At 47.4% G+C, this 19,518-nt stretch overlaps 1 protein-coding gene across 1 annotated transcript in view; it reads left to right on the top strand.

The window, feature by feature from the left end:
* Positions 1-19,518, top strand: part of LOC143805159 (metabotropic glutamate receptor 6-like) — a 122,858-nt gene that overhangs the window by 40,997 nt on the left and 62,343 nt on the right. Inside the window, exon 3 of the mRNA XM_077284105.1 lies at positions 18,670-18,754. The gene's annotated coding sequence lies outside the window, so the exon portion shown is untranslated. The remainder of the gene's footprint in view (positions 1-18,669; positions 18,755-19,518) is intronic.

Raw genomic sequence — 19,518 nt, 5'->3', positions numbered from 1 at the left:
CCCGCACACAGCAGTGTACCTGCACCCACTAATATTCCCGCACACAGCACTGTACCTGCACCCACTAATGTTCCCACACACAGCACTGTACCTGCACCCACTAATGTTCCCACACACAGCACTGTACCTGCACCCACTAATGTTCCCACACACAGCGCTGTACCTGCACCCACTAATATTCCCACACACAGCACTGTACCTGCACCCACTAATGTTCCCACACACAGCACTGTACCTGCACCCACTAATATTCACACACACAGCACTGTATCTGCATCCACTAATGTTCCCACACACAGCACTGTATCTGCACCCACTAATATTCCCCCACACCGCAGTGTACCTGCACCCACTAATATTCCCCCACACAGCAGTGTACCTGCACTCAGTAATATTCCCACACACAGCACTGTACATGCACCCACTAATATTCCCCCACACAGCAGTGTTCCTGCACCCACTAATATTTTCCCACACAGCAGTGTACCTGCACCCACTAATATTCCCACACACAGCACTGTACCTGCACCCACTAATATTCCCACACACAGCACTGTACCTGCACCCACTAATATTCCCACACACAGCAGTGTACCTGCATCCACTAATGTTCCCACACATAGCACTGTACCTGCACTCACTACACCATGTTCCAAATTATTATGCAAATTACATTTTTCTCAGATTTTCCTAAATGGTCGGTGCAAATGATAGTCAGTCTAATAAAAGTCATCACCCGTTAGAGTATACATCAAATTTTATTGAAGAAACCTCCCAATGATAACAGTATAATCTCCAAAATGAATAAAAACTCAAAATGCACTGTTCCAAATTATTAGGCACAGTAGAATTTCTAAATATTTGATATGTTTTAAAAAACTGAAAATGCTCATTTGTGGAATTTGCAGCATTAGGAAGTCACATTCACTGAACAAAAAAGCTATTTAACTCCAAAACATCCTAACAGGCCAAGGTACATGTTAACATAGGAACCCTTCTTTGATATCACCTTCACAATTCTTGCATCCATTGAACTTGTGAGTTTTTGGAGAGTTTCTGCTTGTATTTCTTTGCATGAAGTCAGAATAGCCTCCCAGAGCTGCTGTTTTGATGTGAACTGCCTCCCACCCTCATAGATCTTTTGCTTGATAATACTCCAAAGGTTCTCTATAGGGTTGAGGTCAGGGGAAGATGGTGACCACACCATGAGTTTATCTCCTTTTATGCCCATAGCAGCCAATGACTCAGAGGTATTCTTTGCAGCATGAGATGGTGCATTGTCATGCATGAAAATGATTTTTCTCCTGAAGGCACGTTTCTGCTTTTTATACCATGGAAGAAAGTTGTCAGTCAGAAACTCTACATGCTTTGCAGAGGTTATTTTCATACCTTCAGGAACCTTAAAGGGCCCTACCAGCTGTTTGCCCATGATTCTGGCCCAAAACACGACTCCTCCACCTCCTTGCTGACGTCGCAGCCTTGTTGGGACATGGTGGCCATCCACCAACCATACACTACTCCATCCATCTGGACCATCCAGGTTGCTCGACACTCATCATTAAACAAGACTGAAAATTAGTCTTTATGTATGTCTGGGCCCACTGCAACCGTTTGTTTGTGAACACTGTTTAGGGGTGACCGAATAGTAGGTTTATGCACCACAGCAAGTCTTTGAAGGATCCTACACCTTGAGGTTCGAGGGACTCCAGAGGCACCAGCAGCTTCAAATAACGGTTTGCTGCTTTGTAATCGTATTTTGGCAGCTGCTTTCTTAATCCAATGAATTTGTCTGGCAGAAACCTTCCTCATTATGCCTTTATCTGCATGAACTCTATCTGTGCTCTCTTTCAGTCACAAATCTCTTCACAGTATGATGATCACTCTTAAGTTTTCGTGAAATATCTAATGTTTTCATACCTTGTCCAAGGCATTGCACTATTTAACGCTTTTCAGCAGCAGAGAGATCCTTTTTATTTCCCATATTGCTTGAAACCTGTGGCCTGCTGAATAATGTGGAACATAATTTTTGAGTAGTTTTCCTTTAATTAGAATCACCTGGAAACCTAATTATCACATGTGTTTAAGATTGATTTCAGTGATCCATTGAGCCCTGAGACACAATACCATCCACGAGTTTATTTGAAAAACAGAACAATTAAATCTTTATGACACTTAAATCCAATTTGCATAATAATTTGGAACACAGTATAATATTCCCACACACAGCACTGTACCTGCACCCACTAATATTCCCCCACACAGCACTGTACCTGCACCCACTAATATTCCCACACACAGCACTGTACCTACACCCACTAATGTTCCCACACACAGCACTGTACCTGCACCCACTAATGTTCCCACACACAGCACTGTACCTGCACCCACTAATATTTCTGCACACAGCACTGTACCTGCACTCACTAATGTTCCCACACACAGCACTATACCTGCACCCACTAATGTTCCCACACACAGCACTGTACCTGCACCCACTAATATTCCCACACACAGCACTGTATCTGCACCCACTAATATTCCCACACACAGCACTGTACCTGCACCCACTAATATTCCCGCACACAGCACTGTACCTGCACTCACTAATGTTCCCACACATAGCACTGTACCTGCACCCACTAATATTCCCACACACAGCACTGTACCTGCACCCACTAATGTTCCCACACACAGCACTGTACCTGCACCCACTAATATTCCCACACACAGCACTGTATCTGCACCCACTAATATTCCCACACACAGCACTGTACCTGCACCCACTAATGTTCCCACACACAGCACTGTACCTGCACCCACTAATGTTCCCACACACAGCACTGTATCTGCACCCACTAATATTCCCACACACAGCACTGTACCTGCACCCACTAATATTCCCACACAGCACCGTATCTGCACTCACTAATGTTCCCACACACAGCACTGTACCTGCACCCACTAATATTCCCACACACAGCACTGTACCTGCACTCACTATTATTCCCCCACACAGCACTGTACCTGCACCCACTAATTTTCCCACACATAGCACTGTACCTGCACTCACTAATATTCCCGCACACAGCACTGTACCTGCACCCACTAATGTTCCCACACACAGCACTGTACCTGCACTCACTAATATTTCCGCACACAGCACTGTGCCTGCACCCACTAATATTCCGCACATAGCAGTGTACCTACACTCACTAATATTCCCACACAGCATTGTACCTGCACCCACTAATATTCCCACACACAGCACTGTACCTGCACCCACTAATATTCACGCCCACAGCAGTGTACCTGCACCCACTAATATTCCCACACAGCACTGTACCTGCACTCACTAATATTCCCACACACAGCACTGTACCTGCACCCACTAATATTCACGCCCACAGCAGTGTACCTGCACCCACTAATATTCCCACACAGCAGTGTACCTGCACTCACTAATATTCCCGCGCACAGCACTGTACCTGCACCCACTAATGTTCCCACACACAGCACTGTACCTGCACCCACTAATATTCTCGCGCACAGCACTGTACCTGCACCCACTAATATTCCCACACACAGCACTGTACCTGCACCCACTAATGTTCCCACACACAGCACTGTATCTGCACCCACTAATATTCCCACACACAGCACTGTACCTGCACCCACTAATATTCCCACACACAGCACTGTACCTGCACCCACTAATGTTCCCACACAGCACTGTACCTGCACCCACTAATATTCCCGCGCAGAGCACTGTACCTGCACCCACTAATGTTCCCACACACAGCACTGTACCTGCACCCACTAATATTCCCACACACAGCACTGTACCTGCACCCACTAATAATCCCACACACAGCACTGTACCTGCACCCACTAATATTCCCACACACAGCACTGTACCTGCACCCACTAATATTCCCACACACAGCACTGTACCTGCACCCACTAATATTCCCACACACAGCACTGTACCTGCACCCACTAATATTCCCACACACAGCACTGTACCTGCACCCACTAATGTTTCCACACACAGCACTGTACCTGCACCCACTAATATTCCTACACACAGCACTGTACCTGCACCCACTAATGTCCCCCCACTCGGTATTGTACCTGCACCTACTAATATTCCCACACACAGCAGTGTACCTGCACCCACTAATGTTCCCACACACAGCAGTGTACCTGCACCCACTAATATTCCCCGCTCAGCACCGTGCTCCACCCAACACGTACCAACACCCACTAATGTTTCTCCACTCAGTCCTGTACCCACACCCACTAATGTTCCCCCACTCAGCACGTACCAACACCCACTAATATTCCCCCGCTCAGCACCGTACCCACGCCCACTAATGTTCCCCCACTGGCACTGTACTTGTGCAGCACCCCAGGGTCCTGGTCGTTGCAGTAATGTCATTTTCCTCTAGGGGAGAGTGGTGATATTCCGTTTGGAGGCAAAGAAGGACAACTGCATCCAGGTATCACAAACATGCTACACATTTCACTCTCCAGGCCACCAGGGGGATCTCTGCTCCTATTTATTAGGGCACTCCTCACACTTAGGGAAAACTGGTTGCCTTGGGAGGAAGTTAGTTAGTTGCTGGCTGAGCTTCGCTCAGGTAGTTGGTCCCTGACAGGGGTGGGATCCTAATTTTAAAAAAACTGACCGTCACATCCAAACATAGACTAAGTGTGAACAGGTGCTGAACCTAGAGTCACCAACTCGTATACAGTCAAATAAATAAGGCAGCACACTGCGGCGCTAAAACATGCAAACATGAAACATGAAAATTGAACTGAATTACTGCACTAGAAATATGAAAAAATGAGAGCGTTTAGCGCATAAGTTGGCCAATTTATGTGTACCTGGTAGCCACATTGGGGTATCTCTCGTAAACCAGGTCCTACACTTTCCTTTCGTCTCTGAGAATAAACAACTTCTTCTGAATGGGTACCTGTGAAACCTCTTCTTAGACTAAAATTCTCTCTCTCTCTGTGGAGGGGTAATGGACCTGTTGCGATTAAAACACCTGCGGCTAAGAGGCGGAGTGCTCAGTCAGAAGGCAAATGAATACAAATTTCAAAAAAACTAACAATCACATCCAAACATAGACTAAGTGTGAACAGGTGCTGAACCTAGAGTCACCAACTCGTATACAGTCAAATAAATAAGGCAGCACACTGCGGCGTATAAACATGCAAACATGAAACATGAAAATTGAACTGCATTACTGCACTAGAAATATGAAAAAATGAGAGCGTTTAGCGCATAAGTTGGCCAATTTATGTGTACCTGGTAGCCACATTAGGGCATGGGATCCTGTCAGAGATCGAGGAAGAAGGACACGGAGCTGTGCATGCCCTGAGAGCTGCAGCTCCTAGAAAGAGAGACTGAAGGAGAACTGTATTGCAGAGAGGGTGAAAGAAGTAGCAAAGGAGTGGATACCAGAAGGGGTTCGGCCCTACACAGGCTGCCTCCTGAGGCGCAGGATCCCAGTAGCCTTAACATTGAGGGAGCAATGATCCTTTATGCCTTGCTCCAGAGACCGGCAGGACAGCTAATTTCATGTTACCTGTCCGCCCCTACACCCAGGATGTAAGGTGGCACCCCTTAGAAGCTGGGGCATGATAGAGTCCCTGTAAAACGCCTCAACCCACCGGTCATACGGGTTTGTCCTATCCATCTGGGGGACAGAGAGAGAGACACAACATCTACAACATCTGTGAGGACCTTATGAGAAGCTTAGCAGTAAGGGACTGCAACACCACGGCGCTAGAGGAAGGCTACTGGTTTCCACCTGGACAAGGGGACTCTGGACTTGCCTCCAAACCGGCCGGACTCTGCCAGCCCTGTGATCTGGTGCCCTGGACTGTGGATGCTGAAGTCTTCAGTAAAGGTAAAGAGACTGACACCTTGTGTCCTCGTTCTTCTCTGCGCCTCTCACCATCCACCATCTACACACCGGAAAGCCCTGGGGATACACTTCACCTGTGGGAAGGTATACCATCTAGCTGCCATAACATCACCCCAGCGGACCCCTTAAAGCAGCGTCGGTCACCCTGACCGAATACCACAGGTGGCGTCTCGAACATTTCCCCTTTAAAGACCTTTCCCTTTAATACGGACGTTCTTAGGGCCACAGACCGGGTTAGCCACCGTGACATCCCCCTGTGAATCGAAGGACCCGGTACCGAGTACCCCTTGCCCTTGGAGCGCTCCAATCTTTTGGCGTCACAAACAGGATCTACTTAAGCCTGAAAATCGGGTCATGTGCTCCTAGAGACTGTGCCAGAACTGTGCCTGGCTGTTTTGTGCTAAAAGACTGTGTGACTCATGAACTGTGATTTCACGCCAAAAATTCCCGCCAAAATCGCCGCCATTATAGCGCCATGCAGCGTGCAGGAGGAGTGGGGCGTGTCATCGTGGGTGTAGCCTGGAAGAACGGCGCGAAAATGGAACCAGCCCCTCACAGATACTCCTATGTCAAAAAAATATGCCCATCAACCAAAGGGATCCGTGTTGTGAATTTGGTTTCTGGGCTCCCCCGGTGGTTTCTGGTGGTACTGCACTTGTGTGCTTCATCTCCTCTGTTCACCTGTTTTCCATCAGTATGTGGGAGTTTTCTATTTAGCCTTGCTCCTCAGTCATTTCTATGCCGGCCAACAATGTTACCAGAAGCCTTTCTGTTGCATGTTCCTGCTCCTAGACTACTATCAGCTAAGTTGGACTTGTTGTCCTAAGTTTGTTTTGCATTTTTGTTCCAGTTCTCTGTGATTGAATATTTCTGAGGCTGGAAGCTCTTGTGAGCTGAAATTGCCACTCTGGTGTCATGAGTTGATGTTAGAGTCTTAAAGTAATTTCAGGATGGTATTTTGAAAGGGTTTTCAGCTGACCGTGAAGTTCCCTTTTCTGTCTTCCTACTATCTAGTAAGCGGACCTCAATTTGCTAAACCTATCTTCATACTTCGTATGTCATTTTCCTCTAAAATCACCGCCAATATATGTGGGGGCTACTGTCTGCCTTTTGGGGAAAATTTCTCTAGAGGTAAGCCAGGTCTGTATTTTCCTCTGCTAGGGTCAGTCAGTTCTCCGGCTGGCGCTGGGCGTCTAGGGATAAAACGTAGGCACGCTACCCGGCCACTGTTAGTTGTGCGGTAGGTTTAGCTCATGGTCAGCTCGAGTTCCCATCTTCCAAGAGCTAGTCCTTTTGTATGCTTAATTACGTTCTCTTGCCATTGAGAACCATGAAAGTTTGGCCGGCCAAGGGTTAAAATAATTGGCAGAAGAAAGGAGAGAAAAGAAGTCTGCAGAGAATTTTTTTTTTTTTTTCTCCTGAGTTTGCTCATTAGTTGATTCACTAGCATCTCTGCTTACTGCAGCCTTCGTCTCTCTCTCCTTCTAATCCTTGAATGGTTCTGATTTCACCTGATTAATATGGATCCACAGAGTTTAGCTACAGGTTTGAATAATCTCGCTATGAAGGTTCAAAGCTTACAGGATTTCGTTATTCATGCTCCTACATCTGAACCTAGAATTCCTTTACCTGAATTTTTCTCTGGGGATAGATCTCGCTTCCAGAATTTCAAACATAATTGTAAATTATTTTTGTCTCTGAGATCTCGCTCCGCTGGAGATCCTGCACAGCAGGTCAGGATTGTAATTTCCTTGCTCCGGGGCGACCCTCAGGATTGGGCATTTGCTTTGGCACCAGGGGATCCTGCGTTGCTCAATGTGGATGCGTTTTTCCTGGCTTTGGGGTTGCTTTATGAGGAACCTCATTTAGAGATTCAGGCTGAAAAAGCCTTAATGGCCCTGTCTCAAGGGCAAGATGAGGCTGAAATATACTGCCAAAAATTTCGTAAGTGGTCTGTGCTTACTCAGTGGAATGAGTGCGCCCTGGCGGCGAAATTCAGAGAGGGTCTCTCTGATGCCATTAAAGATGTTATGGTGGGGTTCCCTGTGCCTACAGGTCTGAATGAGTCCATGACAATGACTATTCAGATTGATCGGCGTTTGCGGGAGCGCAAACCTGTGCACCATTTGGCGGTGTCTACTGAGAAGGCGCCAGAGATTATGCAATGTGATAGAATTCTGTCCAGAAGCGAACGACAGAATTTTAGGCGAAAAAATGGGTTATGCTTCTATTGTGGTGATTCAACTCATGTTATATCAGCATGCTCTAAACGTACTAAGAAAGTTGATAAGTCTGTTTCAATTGGCACTTTACAGTCTAAGTTTATTCTATCTGTGACCCTGATTTGCTCTTTATCGTCTATTACCGCGGACGCCTATGTCGACTCTGGCGCCGCTTTGAGTCTTATGGATTGGTCCTTTGCCAAACGCTGTGGGTTTGATTTAGAGCCTCTGGAAGTTCCTATACCTCTGAAGGGTATTGACTTCACGCCATTGGCTAGTAACAAACCACAATACTGGACACAAGTAACTATGCGTATTAATCCGGATTACCAGGAGATTATTCGCTTCCTTGTGTTGTATAATCTACATGATGTGTTGGTGCTTGGATTGCCATGGCTGCAATCTCATAACCCAGTCCTCGACTGGAAAGCAATGTCTGTGTTAAGCTGGGGATGTCAGGGGACTCATGGGGACGTACCTTTGGTTTCCATTTCGTCATCTATTCCCTCTGAGATTCCGGAATTTTTATCTGATTATCGTGACGTTTTTGAGGAGCCTAAACTTGGTTCACTACCTCCGCACAGAGATTGCGATTGTACTATAGATATGATTCCGGGCAGTAAGTTTCCAAAGGGTCGTTTATTTAATCTATCTGTGCCTGAACATGCTGCTATGCGGGAATATATTAAGGAGTCCTTGGAAAAGGGACATATTCGTCCTTCGTCATCTCCCTTAGGAGCCGGTTTTTTCTTTGTATCTAAAAAAGATGGCTCTTTGAGGCCGTGTATTATCGGCTTTTGAATAAAATCACGGTTAAATATCAGTATCCTTTGCCACTGCTTACTGATTTGTTTGCTCGAATAAAGGGGGCCAAGTGGTTCTCTAAGATTGATCTTCGTGGGGCGTATAATTTGGTGCGAATTAAGCAGGGGGATGAGTGGAAAACCGCATTTAATACGCCTGAGGGCCATTTTGAGTATTTAGTAATGCCTTTTGGTCTTTCAAATGCCCCTTCAGTCTTTCAGTCCTTTATGCATGACATTTTCCGTGATTATTTGGATAAATTTTTGATTGTGTATCTTGATGATATTTTGATTTTTTCGGATGACTGGGACTCTCATGTCCAACAGGTCAGGAGGGTTTTTCAGGTTTTGCGCTCTAATTCCTTGTGTGTAAAGGGTTCTAAGTGCGTTTTTGGGGTTCAAAAGATTTCGTTTTTGGGGTACATTTTTTCCCCCTCTTCCATTGAGATGGACCCTGTCAAGGTTCAGGCTATTTGTGATTGGACGCAACCCTCTTCTCTTAAGAGCCTTCAGAAGTTTTTGGGCTTTGCTAATTTTTATCGTCGATTTATAACTGGTTTTTCTGATGTTGCTAAACCGTTGACTGATTTGACTAAGAAGGGTGCTGATGTTGCTGATTGGTCCCCTGCTGCTGTGGAGGCCTTTCGGGAGCTTAAGCGCCGCTTTTCTTCCGCCCCTGTATTGCGTCAGCCTGATGTTACTCTTCCTTTTCAGGTTGAGGTTGACGCTTCAGAAATCGGAGCTGGGGCGGTTTTGTCGCAGAAAAGTTCCGACTGCTCCGTGATGAGACCTTGTGCGTTCTTTTCTCGTAAATTTTCGCCCGCTGAGCGAAATTATGATATTGGTAATCGGGAGCTCTTGGCTATGAAGTGGGCTTTTGAGGAGTGGCGTCATTGGCTTGAGGGGGCTAGACATCAGGTGGTGGTATTGACCGACCACAAGAATTTGATTTATCTTGAGTCTGCCAGGCGCCTGAATCCTAGACAGGCGCGCTGGTCGTTATTTTTCTCTCGGTTTAATTTTGTGGTTTCTTACCTACCAGGTTCTAAAAATGTGAAGGCGGATGCCCTTTCTAGGAGTTTTGAGCCTGATTCCCCTGGTAATTCTGAACCTACAGGTATCCTTAAGGATGGAGTGATATTATCTGCTGTTTCCCCAGACTTGCGACGGGTCTTGCAGGAGTTTCAGGCGAATAGACCTGATCGTTGCCCGCCTGGTAGAATGTTTGTTCCTGATGATTGGACCAGTAGAGTCATCTCGGAGGTCCATTCTTCTGCATTAGCAGGTCATCCTGGAATCTTTGGTACCAGGGATTTGGTGGCTAGGTCCTTCTGGTGGCCTTCCCTGTCGCGAGATGTGCGAGGTTTTGTGCAGTCTTGTGATGTTTGTGCTCGGGCCAAGCCTTGTTGTTCTCGGGCTAGTGGATTGTTGTTATCTTTGCCTATTCCGAAGAGGCCTTGGACTCACATCTCCATGGATTTTATTTCTGATCTCCCTGTTTCTCAGAAGATGTCTGTCATCTGGGTGGTGTGTGACCGTTTCTCTAAGATGGTCCATTTGGTTCCCTTGCCCAAATTGCCTTCCTCATCCGAGCTGGTTCCTCTGTTTTTTCAAAATGTGGTGCGCTTGCATGGTATTCCGGAGAATATCGTTTCTGACAGGGGAACCCAATTCGTGTCTAGATTTTGGCGAGCGTTCTGTGCTAGGATGGGCATTGATTTGTCTTTTTCGTCTGCTTTCCATCCTCAGACTAATGGCCAGACCGAGCGAACTAATCAGACCTTGGAGACTTATTTGAGGTGTTTTGTGTCTGCGGATCAGGATGATTGGGTTGCCTTTTTGCCCTTGGCGGAGTTTGCCCTCAATAATCGGGCTAGTTCTGCCACCTTGGTTTCTCCTTTCTTCTGTAATTCGGGGTTTCATCCTCGTTTCTCTTCTGGTCAGGTGGAGTCTTCGGATTGTCCTGGAGTGGATGCTGTGGTGGAGAGGTTGCATCAGATTTGGGGGCATGTGGTGGACAATTTGAAGTTGTCCCAGGAGAAGACTCAGCATTTTGCCAACCGCCGTCGTCGTGTTGGTCCTCGTCTTTGTGTTGGGGACTTGGTGTGGTTATCTTCTCGTTTTGTCCCTATGAAGGTTTCTTCTCCTAAGTTTAAGCCTCGGTTCATCGGCCCGTACAAGATATTGGAGATTCTTAACCCTGTGTCCTTTCGTTTGGACCTCCCTGCATCTTTTTCTATTCATAATGTCTTCCATCGGTCATTGTTGCGCAGGTATGAGGTACCGGTTGTGCCTTCCGTTGAGCCTCCTGCTCCGGTGTTGGTTGAGGGTGAGTTGGAGTACGTTGTCGAGAAGATCTTGGACTCCCGTGTTTCCAGACGGAGACTTCAGTATCTGGTCAAGTGGAAGGGCTACGGTCAGGAGGATAACTCTTGGGTGACAGCCTCTGATGTTCATGCCTCCGATTTGGTCCGTGCCTTTCATAGGGCTCATCCTGATCGCCCTGGTGGTTCTGGTGAGGGTTCAGTGCCCCCTCCTTGACGGGGGGTACTGTTGTGAATTTGGTTTCTGGGCTCCCCCGGTGGTTTCTGGTGGTACTGCACTTGTGTGCTTCATCTCCTCTGTTCACCTGTTTTCCATCAGTATGTGGGAGTTTTCTATTTAGCCTTGCTCCTCAGTCATTTCTATGCCGGCCAACAATGTTACCAGAAGCCTTTCTGTTGCATGTTCCTGCTCCTAGACTACTATCAGCTAAGTTGGACTTGTTGTCCTAAGTTTGTTTTGCATTTTTGTTCCAGTTCTCTGTGATTGAATATTTCTGAGGCTGGAAGCTCTTGTGAGCTGAAATTGCCACTCTGGTGTCATGAGTTGATGTTAGAGTCTTAAAGTAATTTCAGGATGGTATTTTGAAAGGGTTTTCAGCTGACCGTGAAGTTCCCTTTTCTGTCTTCCTACTATCTAGTAAGCGGACCTCAATTTGCTAAACCTATCTTCATACTTCGTATGTCATTTTCCTCTAAAATCACCGCCAATATATGTGGGGGCTACTGTCTGCCTTTTGGGGAAAATTTCTCTAGAGGTAAGCCAGGTCTGTATTTTCCTCTGCTAGGGTCAGTCAGTTCTCCGGCTGGCGCTGGGCGTCTAGGGATAAAACGTAGGCACGCTACCCGGCCACTGTTAGTTGTGCGGTAGGTTTAGCTCATGGTCAGCTCGAGTTCCCATCTTCCAAGAGCTAGTCCTTTTGTATGCTTAATTACGTTCTCTTGCCATTGAGAACCATGACAGATCCGCCTCCTAGTCTGGGATGGTGGAGGAAGAAGGAATCGCCCTCCAGAAGAGGAGGATCAGGAACCGGAGGAGGAAGCAGACATGACCCTGGTTGACAAGATGGCGAGCGGAGGTCACCAGTAGGAGGGGGAGAATACCCGCAGTGCTGTCCGCCAATCGGAAGCTGAATCCCCGCCGCCATGTATAAACCCGGAGGTTCTCGGCGCGGAAGTCGAGGAGCTGTGCCGCCAGCTCCGGAAGTCTTGGTACCGCGCAGCTGCCAGCATCCAGGAGCAGCAGCGCAGCCAGCCGATGGATCCGCTGTTTGCAGTGGAAGAGACCAGCACCGGCGATGCCTTGGCCTCGGTTAAGAATGCAAACCCTGCCCAGTAGCTGAGGACACCGCCCTGCTGGTGCCCGTCGACTCCCCTCCACCACCACCACCCAGCCATGTGTGTAGCCGCCTGGAATGGGAAAGGCCCTGGGAGACCCTGAGGACCTCCGACTCCCCGCTGCAGCCCACTAGACAGATTGGACATCCAGGGAGAGTAAGTGACCTTCAGGTGGACCCATACCACCACCGATCTGATCGGGTTCCCTGGGGAGGCTTAGCAGGAGGGAGAGAGCATTGAGATCGTCACCAAGCAGGAATACCGGCGGCAGCTGGCCCTGCAGCGTGAGGAGAGTGAGAGGAGGAAGCAGCTCAAGCGCCAGGCCGCGCATGAAAGAGATCTGCAGGCCAAGGCTCGGGCCCGAAAGATAAGCCATGGAGACCGGGGCCCACGGAGGTGCGGGACCGTGGTGGTGTTTCGCCTCAATGCCGGCTGGGGGTCCATTAAGGAGCCGGACCTCTACCCTGAGGTCTTTGTGAACAGGCGGGATGTGGAGGCGCACTTGATGGAGGGTCACCCTGGTAGGGATCTCTACCCCGGTGACCACGTCACCTACACCAGGCTCTGGGGAGACAAGGGATGGTATGCTCTCCATGTGCATAAACGTGAACTGGATGAAGGAAGATCGCCATCTCGAGACTCGGAGCCGTTGCCACCGGAGGTTCCACATTGCCCAACACCGCCCCCATCTGGCCAGGTAAGAGACACCGCCGCCCATAACAGAGCATCCGTTATTCTGTGCTCCAGATGTGCCTGTGTCCTGGTGGAGCAGAGAACTGTGAGCACGCAGACCCCTATCCAGAGTGCAGATGCACTGTACGTAATGCCGGGTAGCCGTTCATACCCTAGGGGACTGCCTCCGCCAGTGCTACCTCCGGAACTGTTTCAGTAATTCGAAAATCTGAAAATGACTGTATATAGTTGACTGCTCATTCTTTTGCTGCTGTTGCTAAAGTTTGTTGCACCCGGCCAGGGTATTTCTTGAAGGGGTCCCATGTTAAAGGGAACCTGTGTTTTTGCACAAGTTACTCGTTACTTGTTGCCTTAAAGGACATTTGGATCATGAACAGTGAATGATTCACAAACTTACATGTAAATAGTTTGCACCTTCTTAAAGGTGCTTCCTACTGGTTTTACAACAGAAGCTTTTACAGAGACTGCTTCTAAAAGACTGCTGCTAATCTTGTTGTGAGAACTGCTTTGTTTTTCAGAGACCTGAAGAAACACCCGTTGGTGTGGCAGAATTCTGGGTCTGGATACACGCCTTGTAGCCCGCCCAAGCCAACGTTGGGGGTTGATCGTTCCTGATGTTATAATGTTATTAATTGATTTGAGTATTGATTATTTGCACTACCTCAGGAAAGACTTGAGTTCGCCCTTAAAGGGAATGTTTAGTTGTTACACTTGAAAGAGTATTTTAAAGAGTTAATATAATAGATAGAAAATAGAAAAAATGCGGCAGCACTCACCAATCCTTGTGTGGTCCAAGTCCTTTATCAAGACACGTTAAAACAACAACATCTTCACGGCTCGGGGTAGTACAGATGGAAAGGAGGTGAGCAGGGATCGACGACGGCCGTTTCGCGCTAACAGCAGCGCTTCCACGTGGAAGCGCTGCTGTTAGCGCGAAACGGCCGTCGTCGATCCCTGCTCACCTCCTTTCCATCTGTACTACCCCGAGCCGTGAAGATGTTGTTGTTTTAACGTGTCTTGATAAAGGACTTGGACCACACAAGGATTGGTGAGTGCTGCCACATTTTTTCTATTTTTTATTGGTTGCATACTGTTTTCATGCGAGCACCTCCGTCCTGATGTCAGGCTCTCCTTCCACACCACGGATGGACTATGGTCGGCTCTAGGTCATGTGGCTGTGCGGCTCTGCTTTTTTCTTCCACGTATGCAAATATAATAGATAGAATTGAGTTTACATAGTTGATAGTATGTAGCTGGAAATATAGAGAATGATAATAAAATTGAGATTGAGACAGATAATAGGAAAATGTTTAGTGATGCACTTTTGAATAAAATGAAGAGAAGGAAAATGCAGTGAGCCTGTGGGGGTGGATAGACAGTCCTGCATGTGAAGAAGAGTAGAAGTAATAAAATGTTGATTTGCACTTGAATAAAGAAAAATGTTGATTTACACTTTAAGATAATATACCTGTAAGGGTAATTGCATTTGATAGTTAGTTAAGGTACTGTTTTGCGAAATTGTTCTATTTCCGAAAGTAGGCCTACCATGTACAAATGTTATTGTTATGCAACGTTCAAGAGACCTCACCTGCCATAAAGGGAAGCATTAGTTATATTAATCTGTGTTAGGAGTGGAGTTCCCGCCGCTGCACATAGGGAATCTCGAACCATGTCTGCTGCGGTCTCTTATTCTGCATCAGCCGCAGTGGAGCATGCTTAGCGGAGATGTCGGTCCCAGCGTCTCGCTCAGTCTGATTCTGTGTAAAGAGTTACTGCTGCCTTTCCAGGCTCTGCCATTGTATCCTGTACTGATCAGCGGCCAGCAGACGTCTCTGGGACTAAGTCCTGCTTTTTCCCTTCTGAGCATGCCCAAAGGAAGACCTCTCAGTGGAGGTCTGGGGTCACATGCTCAGGTACTGCAGCAGCTCCTATTGGTCCTCTAGGAAGGTCCTGAAGTTGCTCAGTTACTGTAGCAGTTCTCATTGGTCCTCTAGGAAGGTCCTGAACTTGCTGCAGCTATAAAAGGTTTGCATGGCCGCACGGCCATGCGCTAGTATACTCTTGTTTACGTGTGTGTGTGTTGTGAATGAAAGTCGCTCTTTAAACATCCCCTCCCTTGTGTTTGAATGCTCGCGTAAGGAGGATGATTGTAATCTAGAGCCCGACTTCTTACCTGCACAAATAGCGTCTATTGCCGTGACCGCCAGTGCGGCGCCGTGCGCTATCACCGCGCTTTCCAAACACAAGTCTGGGTGGTTAGTGTTATGATCTGGTGGCCTAAGAGCAGCATGGGACGTACTCTGGAGAAGGTGGTACCTGTACTGACCGCAGACCCTGAACCTAACACCGCAACTAGAAGTAGCCGTGGAATGTACCTAGCGCTCCCTAGACATCTCAACACAGCCGGAGGACTAATTACCCCTAGAGATAGAAGAGGGAAAACTATTTTGCCTCAGAGAAAATCCCCAAAGAACAGGCAGCCCCCCACAAATATTGACTGTGAGAGGAGAGGGAAAAAACATACACAGACTGAAATGAGAATTTAGCAAAGGAGGCCACTTCTAGCTAAATAGAAAGGACAGGACAGAGTACTATGCGGTCAGTATTAAAACACTAGAAAATATCCACCACAGAAAATACAAAAACTCCACAGCTAACTAAAGACATGGAGGGTATATCTGCATCTCCAGAGATACCAGCTTGGCTAAACAAATCCTTATACAGACCAAGCTGGACAAGACAAAACATGGAAAATAACTGAACAATAAGACCACAGCATGTGGAAAGCAAAATCAAGGCCAGAACTTAACTTTGTTGAAAAGAACTGCAAAGCAGAAGAGACCAGGCAGGGATGTGAATCATCCAGGAACAATGGACAACTGGCACTGACTAAAGGGTGAAGCAAGACTAAATAGCCCTGTCCAAATTGCAAAAAGTGAAAACACCTGATAAATGCTGTGATTCAGAGACAGCAGCGCTACCACTTACAACCACCAGAGGGAGCCCAAGAGCAGAATTCACAACAGGTTAGTGGCGTCCACCAGTGCAGCACCGCATGCCCTCTCGTGCTACTATATTATTATTTCTGTTATGTGCGGTACTGCGGGCCTGTGACGCAACAGGGTTCGCTTCTTTTACACAGGGTGAAGCTAACCCGTGTGTGTATCCTCATTGTACCGCCATATAGTCCGTCATTGCTTAGCAGCAGGTTCCATCTCTGCACGGTGGACCCTGGGCTGCGAACGCACCTTATTCCTTTTCTCTAATTATTTGGTGCGTTCCGCTAGCCCTAACAATCTGTTTCATAGCATTTTATAAATTTGTATGTCTTTTTGCTAATGTACTGTTGTTTTCTTTTCCCAGTCCGGGAGTACTGGATTTAACGGAGGGGGAGTGCAGCACCCCAGGGTCCTGGTTGTTGCAGTAATGTCATTTTCCTCTAGGGGAGAGTGATATTACGTTTGGAGGTAAAGAAGGACAACTGCTTCCAGGTATCACAAACATGCAACACATTTCACACTCCAGGCCACCAGTGGGAGCTCTGCTCCTATTTATTAGGGCACTCCTCACACTTAGAGAAAACTGGTTGCCTGGGGAGGAAGTTAGTTAGTTGCTGGCTGAGCTTCGCTCAGGTAGTTGGTCCCTGACAGGGGTGGGATCCTGTCAGAGATCGAGGAAGAAGGACACTGAACTGTGCATGCCCTGAGAGCTGCAGCTCCTAGAAAGTGAGACTGAAGGAGAACTGTATTGCAGAGAGGGTGAAAGAAATCATAGCAAGGGAGTGGATACCAGAAGGGGTTCGCCCTACACAGGCTGCCTCCTTCTGCGTCGCAGGATCCCGGTAGCCGGAACACCGAGAGAGCAACGATCCTTTATGCCTTGCTCCAGAGACCGGCAGGACAGCTAAATTCACGTTACCTGTCCGCCCCTACACCCAGGAGACAAGGTGGCACCCCTTAGAGGCTGGGGCATGATAGAGTCCCTGTAAAACGCCTCAAGCCACTGGTCATACGGGTTTGTCCTATCCATCCGGGGGACAGAGGGAGAGAGACACAACATCTACAACATCTGTGAGGACATTATGAGAAGCTTAGCAGTAAGGGACTGCAACACCACGGTGCTAGAGGAAGGCTACTGATTTCCACCTGGACAAGGGGACTCTGGACTTGCCTCCAAACCGTCCGGACTCTGCCAGCCCTGTGATCTGGTGCCCTGGACTGTGGATGCTGAAGTCTTCAGTAAAGGTAAAGAGACTGCAACCTTGTGTCCTCGTTCTTCTCTGCGCCTCTCACCATCCACCATCTACACACCGGGAAGCCCTGGGGATACACTTCACCTGTGGGAAGGTATACCATCTAGCTGCCATAACATCGCCCCAGCGGACCCCTTAAAGCAGCGTCGGTCACCCTGACCGAATACCACAGGTGGCGTCTCAAACATTTCCCCTTTAAAGACCTTTCCCTTTAATACGGACGTCCCAGGGCCACGGACCGGGTCAGCCACCGTGACATCCCCTTGTGAACCGAAGGACCCAGTACCGAGTACCTTTTGCCCTTGAGGGCGCTCCACTTGCATCCAGTAATGTTCTCACACCCAGCATTGTAACCACAATCCACTGATGTTTCCCTATTCAGCACTGTACCCGCTCCCACTAATGTTCCCAAATTCAGCACTGTACCAGCACCCACTAATGTTCCCAAATTCAGCACTGTATCTGCACCCACTAATGTTCCCCCACTCAGCACTGTACCTGCACCCACTAATATTCCCCGCTCAGCACCGTTCTTGCACCTACTGTTTCCCTACTCAGCACTGTACCCACACCCACTAATGTTGCCCCGCTCAGCACCGTACCCACACCCACTAATGTTCCCCCACTCAGCACTGTACCCGCACCCGTGAATCTTCAAAAATTCATCACTGTATCTAAATTGCTGTTCTAATTCCCTTCTGTGAGCACAGTACTAGATCCTGACCTATATTACACTCAGTCCATAAAACTGTCGTTTCACATCTATTTGCACTATATGTATTACCAATGTACTTAACCTGCTTTATGTTCCTCTCATCTGCCCCCATACGGACCCTGCCCTGGGGTCTGCTTTCTATGTAATTATGTAGCTTCTTATTCTGACTCTTTGCAGGCTCATTTATTCCACACAATAAGAAGCCACTCAGAGAAGGAGTCTGCTAGGCCAGGGCCGGGGGCTGCTTACAGCCTATTAATTCTGTCCCATCATTGGGGCTGTTATTACTGCCTCAGTGCCTCTTATAAGAAGCTATGAAAAGTTAGTCCTTCCCCCTGGACAAGACACCTCTTGAATGTTTCTTATGAAGTCACTTTTCTTTATTTCAGACGTCTCAAGGCATAGGAGTGGAGGCCAACTGTGTGTGCTAAGTGAGTCGAATGAGACCAAAAGTCCATTATCTGAGGCAATAAGGTATTTTACATTTTATAAAACATTTCCTTCCTAATCACTGTTCCTCATCTCTTCTAGTGTTCTTCTCTTTATCACGTCATTTTATCTAAATTAGAACCAGACACCTTTCCATCCATATGACTTTATATGCTGAAGTACTTCCCCCTCGCACAAAGTCAGGAACCCTCATCTAGGACCCTCCATTTTCATCACTATAGCTCACCTATTCCAGTTTGCCCCCTTTTTCTATTCACCATACATCCCTTATTCTAGTGCCCTTCCTTTTCTGTTCACCTCTCCTAGAGCCCCTTCTTTCTTTATATTATACCACAGCTTCTAGTGTTCGTCCTTTTCTTTTTACCTGTCCTAGAGCCCCCTCTTTCTATACGCTATACTTTACTTGTTCTGGCAACCGTTCCTTTCTGTTCACCTTTTTAAAGCCTCCTCTTTCTATATACAATTCCCACTTGTTGTATTGTCTATCCCTTTCTGTTCATATGTCCTAGAGCCCCTCTTTCTACATACTATATACTGCACTTCTCTCAGTGTTCATCCCTTTCTGTTCACCTGTTCTAGAGTTCTCTTTTTCTATTCACTACACCTCACCTGTCCTAGTACTCCCATTTTCTTTCACCTGGCCTAGAGTCCCCTTTTTCTATTTACTATACTTCACTTATTCAAGTCTGTTCTTTTCTGTTCACCTGTACTAGAACCCCCTCTTTCTATATATTATATACTATTCTTTATTTTTTTTACTGTCCATCCATTTCTGTTCACCTGTCCTA

Source organism: Ranitomeya variabilis, chromosome 2 (genome assembly GCF_051348905.1).
Source record: "Ranitomeya variabilis isolate aRanVar5 chromosome 2, aRanVar5.hap1, whole genome shotgun sequence".
Taxonomy (NCBI): domain Eukaryota; kingdom Metazoa; phylum Chordata; class Amphibia; order Anura; family Dendrobatidae; genus Ranitomeya; species Ranitomeya variabilis.
The sequence above is the reverse complement of the archived record's forward strand: the minus strand, read 5'-3'. Positions and strand labels throughout refer to the sequence as shown.